Raw genomic sequence first — 14,989 nt, 5'->3', positions numbered from 1 at the left:
GCTAGCAGTACTACAAATGGCTACTTATCTTAAGCGGCAGGTTTGGTGCTCCAGCTCAGCACGGATCAATGGTCAAATGGGACTGCAACCCTGGTCACAGCATTGGGATTGTAAACCGGCATGTATACACACCCACGCACATACACACAAACATGCACATGCACAGCAAGCAGGGTAGCAACACAGACAGACTGGGGGTTATCCCAAGCCGGGGCAGAACAGCAATCCTGGTCACAGCATTGGGATTGTAAACCACCATGCACACACACACTCACACACAAACATGCACATGCACAGTAAGTGGAGTAGCAACACAGGCGGTACAAAGACGTGCATGCAGGTTAGGCCAGAGAAACAGCGACATAGCACTGCATAGCCCAAGCATGCCTTGGAAACAGAACAAAAGTCCTAGCACCAGCCAGAGCCAGTGCCTACAGTAGCAAGATCACAGACTAAATAAATATCCTAACTAGATGTACCGCAGAGCGGTACAAAATATGACCGCCGCCCAGTCCAGCACATTTTTTCCACAAAAAGAAATCACGCTGAAAGGCCTATATGATTCTAACTGTCTCACTAAATTGCATTATCCACACTCAATTCTCACTGGTATCTGCTAGACAACAAGTACCAAAACATGATTAGTTCATAGATTTCACATGTAAAATTCATTTTATACAACCCCACCTCCATCTTGCCTGTTCATAATTCTGAGAAATTCTTGATTGTTTGTGTTATGTTTATGTTATGTGTGTGGGTGTGTGTGTGTGTGAGTTTGTGTGTGTGTGTGGGTGTATGTGTGTATGTGTGCGTGCTTGTGTGTGTGCCTGCGTATGTGCCTGTGCATGCAAGCGTACATATGTCTACTGTGTGAGTATGTGTCATACATATGATTACTGTGAATGTATGTGTGTGTGTGTGTGTGTGTGTGTATCTGTTTGTGCACATGTGTGCACATGAAATGGGTTAACATGACCCCTGGAGGCAAACATACGGAAAAAAATGGTCATCCTAGGCCCTACAGTTCTCAAGATATTCACAGAAAACTGTGTCTGCCCTACCCTCCTTTCGGGGGGTCCAGTCCAGCGGGGGGGCTACAGATCAAAACGAAAAACGATGGTTCCATGCTATCCATGAGGGGTTACATGCCCACCAAGTTTCGTGTACCCCGGTCTTTCAGTGTCCCGGGACTCATTGACGGAAATTTGGGCATGCGAAAAAAAAAAAAAAAAAAGAAAAAAAAAAATTCTGACTAAACCTGCGCTGCGCGGCGGTCATAATAATTGGGCATGACATTACGAAAGTAATAATGACAAGACAAACACTAAAAGGAGACAAAGCAGCAGTCTCTTAGGACGTGGGAACAGCCGATGAGTATAGCCAGCATATAGGCCAATCTTGAAGCTGGCGATCCTATGCTCCACTTACAGGTACGAGGAGGAGAGACAACGCACTCACCACTCTACTGCTGATAACTAACACCAACAAGTTTCTCACGTTGCGGTCCACTGGACGTAATGCATGCGAGTTTCCAAAGCAAATACCAACCACACTGTTGAGCCAGCGGTTTCACCTACATGCACACAAAGCTACCGGTATCCCACGTCACTAACCAGGAAGTCCTTTCACTGACTGAACGACGTACCTGTCAGTCGAGAGCAACTTCCTTAAATACCAATCCAGGGCACGCCCCTTAATCAATAACCTGTCAGTCAAGATGACTCAAGGGGGAAACCCATTTCACCACAAAGGCATTGTAGTAAATATCTAAAATTCTGATTGGATTGTTACATATGGAAACAGTAGGACTTTTGACCCCTTTGTGAGGATAAAGGATGAAGCACGACAGCTCCAGTCTCAGAGAGAGAGAATACTACACAGATAGAAGAAAGAGAGCAAGCGCTCAAAAACCCCTTTGAACTTATACATAATTCACTGGAAGTGAGTTGTTCCAGTTAGCCTATAACTCTGTTTTAACTACAGGCTACGTGTCAGACTGGGTTATTGCATGCAGAGAAGAGAAGGGAGAGTATCCTCTTAACTAACTGTGGGGTAGACGGCAAATGAGCGGATTTTCCAAAAAAGTTGCCGTGTTCCTAAACACATAACACTGGATAACTGCACTGCGAGGCAAATGTGAAGGAGTACAAACTGGCTATTCCAACCAGAATGGCAGCCAATATTTTCTCACTTGTAAATGGACACATCAGACTTCACTGAGAAAGAAATGGCTGTGTTTATGTGCTTATCAGGACATGCCGAATAGAAACATCCCAAATATTATGATCTAACAGAGATGGCTATCACTTCACAGAGTGGAAAAATTGTCTCCACGTAGACAATTGGGACATGACATGTCATGCATGATATGAAACCAAGGGGGCAACAGGCAAAACCAGTCCTCAGGGAAGCCAGGGTATGCTATACTGTTTTGAATAAACACAGTGGGATGTGTTGAATATCATATCATTGATATTATGAATCATGATATCAATCATGTCATTGATATTACCCCCCACTTCACATTAGGTTTTTTGGTAACACTTTACTTGACGGGTGAGTTCATAAAACATTCATAGCAGCTGTCATAAACTGCTCATAGAGCATTCAGGACTGTTTCATGAGACATGACTCAACATTCATAGCAAACCTTTCATGAATGTGGAAGACAGAACGACGACAACATGCCAAAATAAAAGACCAACATCGTATGTGTGTAACCTGGATACCTTTAATTTGATCTCTCCATCCTTTGTAAATATTTCATGAATATCTTATGAGGACTACATTGAATGTCACTTTACTATACAAGTTGTGAAGTATTCATAATCACTGAGTTTAACACTGGGAGGTAAACTAGCCTACATTCAGCTTTATTTGTGTAACCTGGAATGGTTGGACATTCCCAGTAGCAAAAGATGAGAAATCATCTGCAAAGGTTACATCAATGAACAAATACATTTTTTATGAAACAAAAATTATTTGCTTGACCATGTTCTGTCTTTTTGGCGGAGGAGTAGCCCATTGACTCAGATGTGACGTGATCAAGAGGTTTGGACCAAAAACGGCAATACTGCTTTGCGACTTTGGACTTTTATTTTGACAAGTTCTCGTCGTTCTGTCTTCCACATTCATGAAAGGTTTGGTATGAATGTTGAGTCATGTCTCATGAAACAGTCATGAATGCTTTATGTGCAGTTTATGACAGCTGCTATGAATGTGTTATGAACTCACCCGTCAAGTGTTACCGGTTTTTGTGGTGTGTGTGTGTGTGTGTTTGTGAAGGGGGAGTAAAAATGTGACCAGCCGTAAGAAAAGCAACCACATGTCTCCCCAGAGACATTTTGAGTTATTCACATATTCTGAAAGTGTAGTTTCAAAGCTATCCAATGACGTCTCACTCATGGAGATCTGATCATATTTGAATAAGTTGTGGTCATTTGAATGTATACCCCTCTGAAAACCTTTTACTGAGAAAACTGGCCTGATAGATTTGCAAATTGTAACCGCACCTGAGTCAAAGGAAAGACAATTGTGCTCATTTGCATCTCATTGAGCTAAACCTTCCTCTACAGATGTCACACTGTCATCACACTGTCATCAGTCATCACTGTCAATATGAATCCAAAAGAAAAATAAGAAAAAAGATCCTATACACTAGACAATAACAGTAAAGATACTATGAAAAAGATACTAAATAACAAACAAGGTCCACATGAATGTGCTGAGGCTGTGTGATAAGTGTGATAAGGGTGACAGGGTAGGGACTGACCCTGTGGTACAGGAGAGTTCAGGTATTATTTGGTAAAGTGCAAAAAAGTAAGGCAAGACAGTGCAGTTTTAAGTCAGTAGACTTTTAAGTCAGTAGACTTTGGAGGCAACACAATAAGTCAGAACTAGAGTTAAGTGAATTTAGTCCAGGCTGTTGGAGGGAGGGAGAGGCTGTGCATAACGTCCAATTATTTCTTCAATTATATCCTCATATGAGGGAACTGGATACTCTCCTTATTTCCTTGTCTTTGGCAGGCCACCACGCTTGCCAGTTGATTTACTTTTCAACCTTAACACAGCAAATCATGTTGAACTTTTGTGCAGAAATTCCAGCTCCACTTCAACCTGGTGATATGGTTCTTGTAAGGAATCTGTCAGAGAAGAGTGGCCCTGGTAAGCTCCGCAGCTATTGGGAAAGGAGTGTGCATCGAGTTATGAGTAGAGTGGGAGATTCAGGCAGTGTGGTGTATAAGCTCCAAGCAGAGAATGGTGAGAAAACCAGGGGCGGACTGGGATCAAAAATCGGCCCTGGCATATTTGGCCCAAGCGGCCCTCAAATTGGTCGGGCACACCTAATTAAATACAAAATCTTTGCATTACCCTTAAATATGCATATATTTTCAACTGCATGGAGCACTGAAAGTGATGTAGGCCTCATGGCTATCACTCTGACTGATCAGTGGTAGCCATGGAGCACATGATCTCCATATTCAAGTAGCCTAGGCCAGGGGTCCCCAACCTTTTATGTACCATGGACCGGTTTGGAAGTGATGGAAGACAGTGACACCCTCAGTGTGTTTGAAATGTCCAGTCGATTGCGCAATTTGGTCTTAGTTGCAGTCATTGCAGAAAACCCGGCCTCGCATAGATACGTGGTGGGAAATGGTAGCAACGTTTTCAGCGCTTTTACGGCTATCTCGGGATATTCTGCTTTGGTTTTGATCCAAAAACCCGCCAGAGAGGTTTCCTCATACACACTCTTAAGACCACCGTCATTTGCAATTCCGATCAACTGATCTTCCTCCTGCGCTGACAAGTTAGGACCAATCGGGATATTGACAAATGGGTTGCGGATCCACTCATTGGTTTGCCGTGGATCTTTGGAGGATGGGAAGTAGCCTAACGCTCAGACTCATTTGAAAGCGCAACAAGGTGATCGCGCACCAGCTGCGAGAGAAAGGGCCCTGCCTCAGTCTCTCCCAAAACCCCCACTACTGTTTGGAACATATCAAATACACCCCGTCCCCATTCATCCCCACAAATCAAGCTTGGCTTTAAATGCAGCGACTTTATCTGCCAGTTTAAAGACAGTCGTCATTCTCCCCTGGAGTGACAGGTTGAGGTCATTAAGCTACCCGAAAATGCCACAGAGGTAAGCACTAAAATGTGCAGCTAATGGTGACTTTTTTTCTGTAAGAAATCTCTGCAGCGGCTCTCGCAACTCAAACACTCTGGCCAGTGACCTGCTAAAGATGGTTGTTTTTTGTTGCTCATTCTAGCAGTTTAGCTAACTTTTTTAAACTCATGTCGTAGGCTACGGCCCGGTTAGGAATGTACTGGGCCGCGGCCCGGTGGTTGGGGACCGCTGGTAGAGTACAGAGGTGGCTGCACTAGTTAACCACTACTCTAAATGCAATCGCACCTCCTGCTGGTGGAGGTTTGCCGGCTGGGATGGATTACTGCACGGGCCTACCGGGCCCAGGCCCAGGGGCCCAAGGGGTCAGGGGGCCCTGAAGCCCAAGCTTTTGAATGGAATCATTGCCTAAATATCAACAAATCAGGATGTAGGCTATGAATCTGATTGAATTTAGTATTGGACATCCCCAAAATGTACCAGAATACAGGAAATCACATCAAATAAATTATTTTTTTCTGGGGGAGGACCCCCAAACCCCTCCTCCCACACATACGACATAAGTGGGGAGCTCTTAATACATGTGGGCCTGGCCCAGGGGCCCAAAAGTTCATAATCCGCCCATGTTTGCCGGTATGGTTGTTTTGGGGGTTTATCTTTGCTGCTCTCCCTGCCTTAGGCTTTTCATGTTTGCACATGGAAGGGCAGGAGGCTCCCAGAATCGAGCACACCGCCAAATGTAATATTATGCAAATAGTAAAAAAAGCTATTTCTTTGACAAAGTGGTCCGGACTGAAATGCCGTCTATTTACCATTTACCATCTTAGGCACTGTTGCTCAATGCTCTGTGTTTCTCTCTTTCAGTGTCTGTGTCATTCCTCCAGCCCCCTCATGATCCTGATATGCCATTCCCAAATCCTCGCCCACCCCCCTCTTCTCTCTCTCTCCCCCCTCCCTCAGTTTGTGGGCAAGCTCCCCTCAACACCCGCATAGGGGGTGGGCAGGACGCTCGGGCGGGAGCATGGCCATGGCAGGTCAGTCTACACCGCGGTGACCACTCCTGTGGGGGATCCCTCATCACCAAGGACTGGGTGATTACTGCTGCACACTGCTTTTCCAGGTGAGCTTCCTAGTATGTGAGCAGATGTATGTGTGTGAGCCCGACTCCCCCTCCCCAGTGTTTAGTTAGTTCTGCAGTGATTCACTAATCATGAAGTGTCATACACTACAAACATTAGTAGTCACAATTTGTTATGACCGCCGCGCAGCAAATTTTTTTCCATTTTTTTTTGTATATTGATCTCAAAGGGCTATGTCAACCCATTCCATAACCACTCATTTCATGTATAGCGCCACCTAGTTAAACACAAAAAAGTAAAAATGAGGTGTTGTAATTGCAGGTATCTGTGACCTAACATGGTCAAAATGCACGAAATTGGAAGTGTAGGATCATTATGACACCCTCTGAATGCACGCCAAGTTTCGTGGACTTCCGTTCATGGGGGGCCACACAATAAATTAATTTATGTTACTATACACCAACTGGCCTGTAGGTGGCCTGAGACAGTTTTCTGTGAATATCTCGAGAACCGTAGGGCCTAGGAGGTCCCCCTTTTTTTTGTATGTTGGTCTTAAGGGGGCATGTCAACCTATCCCATTACCACTTATTTCATGTATAGCGCCACCTAGTTAAAAAATTAAAAAGCAAAACAAATTAGGTGTTTTCATCACAATATCTCTGGCTGACATGGTCAAAACTGCACGAAATTAAAAGTGTAGGATCATTATGACACCCTCCAAATGCATGCCAAGTTTTGTGGACTTTCGTTCATGGGGGGCCTTACAATGAAATAATTTATGTGTACATTTAGTGATCGTACACCAACAAGGATTCCCGGGACACTGAAAGACCGGGGTACCCTTGGTGGGCATGTAACCCCACATGGATAGCATGGAACCATCGTTTTTCGTTTTGATCTGTAGCCCCCCCCCCCCCCCCCCCCCCGCTGGACTGGACCCCCTGAAATGAGGGTAGGGCAGACACAGTTTTCTGTGAATATCTTTTGCGTATGTGCATAAACAGATACACACGCACACACATACATTCACAGTAATCATACGTATGACACATACTCACACAGTAGACATATGTACGCATGCATGCACATGCACAAACACAGGCACATACGCAGGCACACACACAAGCACGCACACACACACACACACACACACCCACACACATAACATAAACATGTACACGCACACATGCACACAAGAATTTCTCAGAATTATGAACAGGCAAGATGGGGGTGGGGTTGTATAAAATGAATTTTACATGTGAAATCTATGAACTAATCATGTTTTGGTACTGTAGCATCCGCCACATAAATGGCCATATTATAATATAAGACAAGTCTTTTTTTATTTTTGTAAAACATAACAGATTTGTTAACTGTTTCTTCATGTGGAGTAGGCCTAACTTTCTTACTATAAAAGTGCCTTTCCTTTATAATGTACTATTTAAAAACCTGGCCAGGTAGTATTGAGCTCTATAAGCTCTGTTTCTCTCTAACCATCTTTATAGTTTGCTAGCTATCTTGATGACTATGGGCGTAAGTCAGTGATCGAGGGCGAGTATAGTCAAACAGACGATAGGGTATGGAACTGTCACTCACCCTTCCACGCTCACTCTCACCCACTTTTCCTGTTCTGGCCCTGGCTGCGCTCTCGGAGAATCACATGTTGCGTTTTAAATGGGACGCGGAAAGAAAGCCGGAAAGAAGAATGAATGAATGGACAGGGGTAGAAGGCGATCGGCGCTTCTGATAACCTCCTTTAGCCTACTTTTCACACTGGATTTATCCTCGTCTTTACGCCCGACATAAGGAATAATTGACTGGTTTTTCCGCGTATCCTGGAGATGATTTCGAGGTGAGATCTATCCTTTTCCTATTTTTGTTTCAAAGACTGTCTTGACACCCTCGGACTTATGGATTATTATTGCCGTGGATTACTTTCATTTTTGGACTGATTGAGATTAAAAATACAGAGGTTTTTCAGTTACCTTTTTCGCTCTGTTTAATGGACTGAAACAGCGCTGGTTGCGCGTTGTTTCTCCTTTTTTGTTGTGCCACGTCGGCGGTGTTTGGACAATTAAACTCTGGTTTAATGGGCCTATCTCTCTCTCTCTTTCACGTTCTCACCCTCACCAAAGCACTTCAATAAATCTAAGCATGCTAGAGATTATCTGTGAATGTGCGTTTTTATGAACCGATGACGTTAATTTGGTGACAACTCGAGCTGAGCTTGTTACAGTACTTGTTGTCTAGCAGATACCAGTGAGAATTGAGTGTGCATAATGCAATACAGTGAGACAGTTAGAATCATATAGGCCTTTCAGCGTGATTTATTTTTGTGGAAAAAATGTGCTGGACTGGGCGGCGGTCATATTTTGTACCGCTCTGCGGTACATCTAGTTATTATTATTATAGTGGATGGAATCCACTGTCTTGAAATCTCCTGGCTTCTTCTTATTATTATGGTGGATGGAATCCACTATCTTGAAATCTCCTGGCTTCTTCTTATAACCTCTTCTTTTTACCTTTTCAAGAGTGAATGCGACTCTAACCGCTTCAGGTACAGACATGTTGATACAACCGTTCTGAAGGTCTGGAGTGGGGCAAGACAGTTATTATTTCAGATTTATTTTAAAGTTTATACTTTTTGAGAAGTAGGGGATTACAAATTTTAAAAAGCTCATTTTCCCCCCATAGATTTGAATGGATGTGATGTCATAATGGCCTAAAGCCAGCTGTGCTCGTTAAACTCCCAGAGTAGTTCCCGGGCTAATCAGAACACTGGCACAGGTGTCACCTGTGAATCCAACTGTCTCAGCTTCTAATGCATACAATCTGGCGCTCCCTAAAAATACACATCCTGTTTAAGTGTTTCCTGTGTGTCAAAATAAAAGTCACAGCCATATCTCATGCTTTGCGCATTATATATCCAGAACGGCTTGACGCATATGCTTCAAATTTGGCACAAGTGTGTGTATGGACTCAACGATGAAGTGAGTTGATGTTGGAGGTCAAAGGTCAAGTCCATGAATACTCTGAGCGCGATATCTCAAGAATGCCTTGACATACATGCCTGAAATTTGGTATGAGTGTTTGTATGGACTTGTGGCAGATTCAAAAAGGAAATTATAGCTGACTACGCCACCTAGAGTATGGTTACCCCTAGGATACTATTACCAATTCACCAACTCAAGTAATTGGCAACACAGGTTCGATACACATAGGGCAGAGACGTGAATGATGCAATACATATGTTTATTAGTAGCAAAAGGACAAATGCATAATTAGCTTAATAAAACACAGCAGTCACAGCGATGGACAAGCTCTCCCGTTAAAGTGGAAGGGAGGCCGGGGGTATGGCGAGGACGTGACCCTAAAGATGGAGATGTCCAATTGACAATGTAATTAATCTCTATTACTACCATAGACAGGACTGACGGCTAAGCACTGGCAGGAGGCAGAAAAAGAGAGAGAGAGAATATCTTGCACACACTCTCACACACAAAACTCACACTGCAACCAGGTGACGACACTGCAACGTCAGACACACCACGTGGAAGTAGGGAGGCTAGTGAGGAAGACCACCACCCGGAGACTGCGAACCACCAGTGTAGGCCAGCTATTCCTGTCGAGGAGGGAGAGAGAGATATCAGCTACATGCATATAAGGGTGGAGTTGCCACCCAATAGATAATGAATTGTTTATTAGCTCTGATATGAAGAGGGTACTTAGCTTGTGGCACAATGCTAGGAGAGGCCCAGAGCCCTGCTATAAGGACCACGTCGGTTAAGACCCCAGGCGTCCACCACTACAGGGTAGCAGAAGTTAGGCACATAGGACCATATGCACACACAACCATAAACACACAAACACACACACACACACACACACACACACACACACACACACACACACACACACCACACACACACACACACACACAAAATATAGAGTAATACAAAAGAAAAGAAAGCAACACACAGATGATACAAACTCTCACCAGCAGTACGTAACAATCATCGTAACAAAGCAAGCTGTAGACAAAGCAAGCTGTAGATAAGCAGCAGCGTGAGGTAAACAACCAAGCCCCATCAACCAAAGCTAGCAGCCCCCGCTAGGATGACCAGAGTATGGAGAGATTGATTAAACAAATCACAAAAACGAAACAAAATGGACAAGACAAAATGGACAAGACAAAACAGCAGCCCCTTGTGAGAGCGGACACTCGCCTGGTGGCCAATCTCGTCTTTGCCGGTGAAACATGCAGTCTCTATAAATGTAAACGTTACAGTTACTCTATGTGATTTACTATTGCATACATTAACTATGGCAGTGCTTGCGTATACGTACCGACTCACAAAGTGCAGCTATCTTAGCAGTAGAGTAAGCCAAAGGATGGACCAGAGGTCATAACCACCACCTAAACACAGACAAACCGGCAGATAAACAACTATGCGTTAAATAGGAATAGTGCTATATCGCACCACAATAGTGAGCATTAGTAATGAGCTTACCTTTGGACCACAGGACCCACGCTTGCCTTGTAGTAGTAGAACCCACGAAGACAAGGGAAAGAAACACCAGCTCCACTGCACTGGAGTAGAACCTTAGCTCAACTGTAAGCTACTCGCACCAAGCCGCAATGAGCCACACCACTGTAAGGCAAGGCATAAACTAAGGCTACAGCGATAGTTTTAAACTCCATTAAAACAAGCAAAAGATCGAATCGCTCACCTTGCTTGGAATATGTTCACCGCTCAAGAGAACAAGCTAGCCCGACCAGCTTGCGTGCCACGCCACAACAGAGACCAAATCCCCGGAAGAAGAAAGGTAGACGCGTAACCCCAGGAACTGCCACTGTCACTATATACGTGCACCTAATTGTGAAACGCCCATTCATCAGGTCTAGACTTCGGAACACGTAACACTCAGTAGAGGCACAGCCTGCTACATTCTGCCCCCCTCTTTTGTGTCGTCGCCCCGACGATACAGTGACGGGGAAGGTTGCATGATTATGGCCTGATTTGATTATCCAGAGTGATAGATGGAACTCCAGTGGTGGAAGTTGATGGACCCGTACCCTTGTGGTCCACCCGGCCACTTGACCGCGGAAGGCGATGAACATTTGAATGTTGGCCAGCTGTCGGACGGGCTGTTCGACGTAGAACAGATGGATTAGGGCTAAGCTGAGCCGGTAAGGCTATAGAGGACACAGAATCTGTGGTCAGAGAGAACTCTGAAGTCAGGTGAGGATCCAAAGTAGTTTCAGGCTCTACTATAGGGGGAGGGCCAAGGTTGTTTTGTTGGGGTAGTGTGGCAGTGGTCACCGACGGTGCGGTTCCTGGAACCAGCAAGACGAGATCATAATTCGGCGCCGAGATTGCCTCGTCATCCCTAACTGGAAGTGAGGGTGGTCGAGGTGGTGACGCAACGAATGCAGTTGGGACCTGAGCTTTTAACATGTCACGATGCACGGTCTTTACCCTACTCAAATCATCCACCGGAGCAATGGTGTAAACAACTCCATCTCCAGAAGGGGGCTTCACAATTCGATAGACTACTGAGCTCCACAGATCGTGAATCTTGTGGCGACCCCTAACGCTCAAGTCTCGGATGTATACCAACTGACCTATTTGCAGAGGTGATGGCTGAATGTGTTGGTCATGCTTTTCCTTGCGCCGACTGGCTGCCGCCAGCAGCCGATCACGAGCACCCTCAAAAGCCACCTGAAGGCGGGCCTGATGTTCCACCACCCAATCCTCTACCTTTCCAGCTACAGGCTCCTGAACACGACCCAGAAGAAAATCAACAGGAAGCCTTGGCTCTTGGCCAAACATCAAAAAGAATGGCGACTCGCCAGTGCCTTGATGTAACGTGGTGTTATAACAAAACAGGACGTGCGGCAGGCATGCCGTCCAGTCTCGCTTCTGTGAGGTTGGTAAAGTGCGGAGCAGATTGTGGAGAGTTCGGTTAAAACGCTCGCACTGCCCATTCCCTGCCGGGTGATATGGGGTAGTGCGAGATTTGCCTACTCCATACAGGCAGCATAGCTGGTGGAGTAAAGCACTCTCGAAGCTCCTACCCTGGTCCGAGTGGATGCGAGTTGGAACTCCAAACTTGAAGAACCACTCGTTCAGGAGGACATGCGCCACCGTAGCTGCCCTCTGGTCTCGGGTGGGGACAGCCTGTGTAAATTTGCTAAAGACATCTGTCATAACCAGAACATGCTCAACCCCACTTCGAGATGGTTCTAGTGTGGTAAAATCTATGGCCAAGATCTCGTTTGGCCTAGATGCAAGAAGATGTCCCATAAAACTATGGGAGACAGGCCTAGCGTCTTTTGCCACCTGGCAACGCTCACACTCCTGACACCATTTACTTATGTCTAACGACATGCCTGGCCAGTAACACCGGAGCCGCACTAGTTCGGAGGTTCGCTCAATGCCCTGGTGGCCATGTTCATGATGCAATTTCTGCAAGACATCTTTCTTAAGAGCTGCAGGTAGTAGAAGTTGGAAGTGTTCCTCTCCCTCATCAGGGCGGAAGACTCGGCGATGCAACACCCCCTCCCTCTCCGCCAGACGGTCCCATTGGCGCAACAGTGACATAGCCTGTTTGGAGACTTGTCGTCTCTCCTCTGCGGTAGGGCCGGACTGGCGTCTCCAAAACTTTAGCACCTCCCGCAGGAGTGGGTCCGCCTGTTGCAAGGCGGAAAGATCAGAGGGGGATTGACAAGGCAAGACCGAAACCGTGGACTGGGTTACCAAGGTCCTTTGGTCTAACACCGGGACTTGCTGAAGAGTTGCTGGGACCAGGGTACCGCGAGGGACATACGCAGCTAGACTAGCACTTGACACATATTGCCGTGAGAGTGCGTCAGCATTCCCATTGCTGCGGCCTGATCGATACTTGATTTCGAAATCAAATGTGGCGAGTTGGGCTGCCCACCGGTGTTCAGTAGCTCCCAGTTTAGCTGACTGAAGGTAGCTCAGGGGGTTATTGTCAGTGTAAACTACACACTGGTGCCCCAACAAATACTCCCGAAACTTCTCGGTCATGGCCCACTTGAGCGCAAGCAGTTCCAGTTTCATGGAACTATAGTTGTCCATGTTGCGCTCAGTGGGCCGTAGACCGCGGCTGGCATAAGCTACAGGTCGCACACTCCCATCCCTCTGTTGAGAGAGAACTGCCCCAAGTCCACTGTGACTGGCATCAATCTCTAAGATAAACGGGAGTGAGAAATCCGCATACGCCAACACCGGAGCAGAAACCAACCTTGCCTTAAGTGTCTCAAAACCCTGTTCACACTGGGGAGTCCATGCCATATCAATAACCTGTCCTGACCCTCGCTTGGACCTAGTGCCTGCCAAGTCTGCAACCAGTTTATGCAAAGGGGCGGCCAACTTGGCAAAACCCGGCACGAAGCGGCGGTAGTAGCTAGCAAACCCTAAAAACGACCGTAGCTCAGACACGTGACGCGGGCATTGCCAATTGGCCACTGCATCAATCTTTGCAGGGTCGGTGGAGACCCCTTCACTGGAAATTACATGCCCCAAATAGCTCACCTTCTGTTGGAAAAAGGCACACTTTTGGAGTTTGACCTTCAACCCCTCCCGCTGCAGCCGGCTAAGAAGAAGATGAGGAGAAAATAATAATGTCATCCAGGTACAACAACAAAGATTGATACTGTTGATCGCCAAACATCCTTTGCATCAGCCGTTGAAAGGTGCTAGGGGCGTTACATAATCCGAAAGGCATCCTGTTCCATTCGAACAAGCCAAATGGTGTACAAAATGCCGTCTTCGGTCGGTCCTGCTCTGAAACAGGCACCTGGTTGTACCCACTGGCTAGATCTAGAGTAGAAAACCAGTGGGCTCCAGAGAGAGCATCCAAACTTTCCTCGATGCGGGGAAGGGGAAAAGCGTCTTTTCTCGTCTTACTATTGAGTAAACGGTAATCGACACACATCCGCAAACTCCCGTCCTTCTTTTTAACAAGGACAATTGGAGATGCATAGGGACTACAGCTCTCCCTAATCACCTGGGCTTCGAGGAGTTGGTTGATGTGAGTCTTTACTACTTCGTACTCTGACGGCGGGATACGCCGATACCGCTGGCGGACTGGAATATCATCTAGCAGCGGAATCTCATGGGAGAGGAGGTCTGTACACCCCAGGTCCCCATCATGAGTAGAGAAGAGGCAGTTATACTTGTGCAAGAGGCTCTTAACCTCCAATTGCTCAGCCTCAGATATAGCTGACAAATCCACTGCTTCTAACCCTTCTTGTCCAGTGCCGGAGGCCACCTGAGAGGACACGGTCGCAGTCACGGGTCTTACTTCAGTGACACCCGTCGGTAAACTAATTACATCAACACTGCACAACGAGCCTAAACTGGTACGGGGGTAGAGACGAACCTCAGATGTCCCCACATTGATAATGGGGACATAGGCAGTGCCCCGAACAACCTTCACCAGACAGGGGGATGCTAACAGTCCAGCTGGCAACCCAGATTCTGGGGGTTCAAAGAGTGCTGAGGACCCCTCAAGCTGTTGGGAACAGGTACCAGTCACCAATTTGATCACCCCAGCAGGGACACAAACGGCCCGCGCTCCCCGCACTCGAACAGTCCCAGTATGTTTCCTATGAACCCGCACCGCAGAATGATGGCACTGTTGTAGAGCCTCAAGGACTGGACCAGGGGCATGGGAGACAGCAGGAGAATCAAACAGGGCCGGGCCATGTGTTCCAAAAAGTTCCCTATAACATCGGCTAATCACATTCATCCCC

General features: G+C 46.3%; 1 long non-coding RNA gene across 1 annotated transcript; it reads right to left on the bottom strand.

The window, feature by feature from the left end:
- Positions 1-10,381: 10,381 nt before the first annotated feature.
- LOC143137709 (uncharacterized) lies at positions 10,382-11,004 on the bottom strand. The gene is made up of 4 exons (XR_012990072.1): positions 10,936-11,004; positions 10,716-10,856; positions 10,552-10,621; positions 10,382-10,471 (listed from the first exon to the last, which is right to left on the bottom strand). It is a non-coding gene; the product is annotated as an uncharacterized LOC143137709 (long non-coding RNA).
- Between the last annotated feature and the right edge of the window lie 3,985 nt (positions 11,005-14,989).

This window comes from Alosa pseudoharengus, unplaced genomic scaffold, assembly GCF_046254945.1.
Source record: "Alosa pseudoharengus isolate Yale_2024_CS ecotype anadromous, Long Island Sound unplaced genomic scaffold, YU_APseudo_1.1 YU_APseudo_1.1_scf_21, whole genome shotgun sequence".
Taxonomy (NCBI): domain Eukaryota; kingdom Metazoa; phylum Chordata; class Actinopteri; order Clupeiformes; family Clupeidae; genus Alosa; species Alosa pseudoharengus.
The sequence above is the reverse complement of the archived record's forward strand: the minus strand, read 5'-3'. Positions and strand labels throughout refer to the sequence as shown.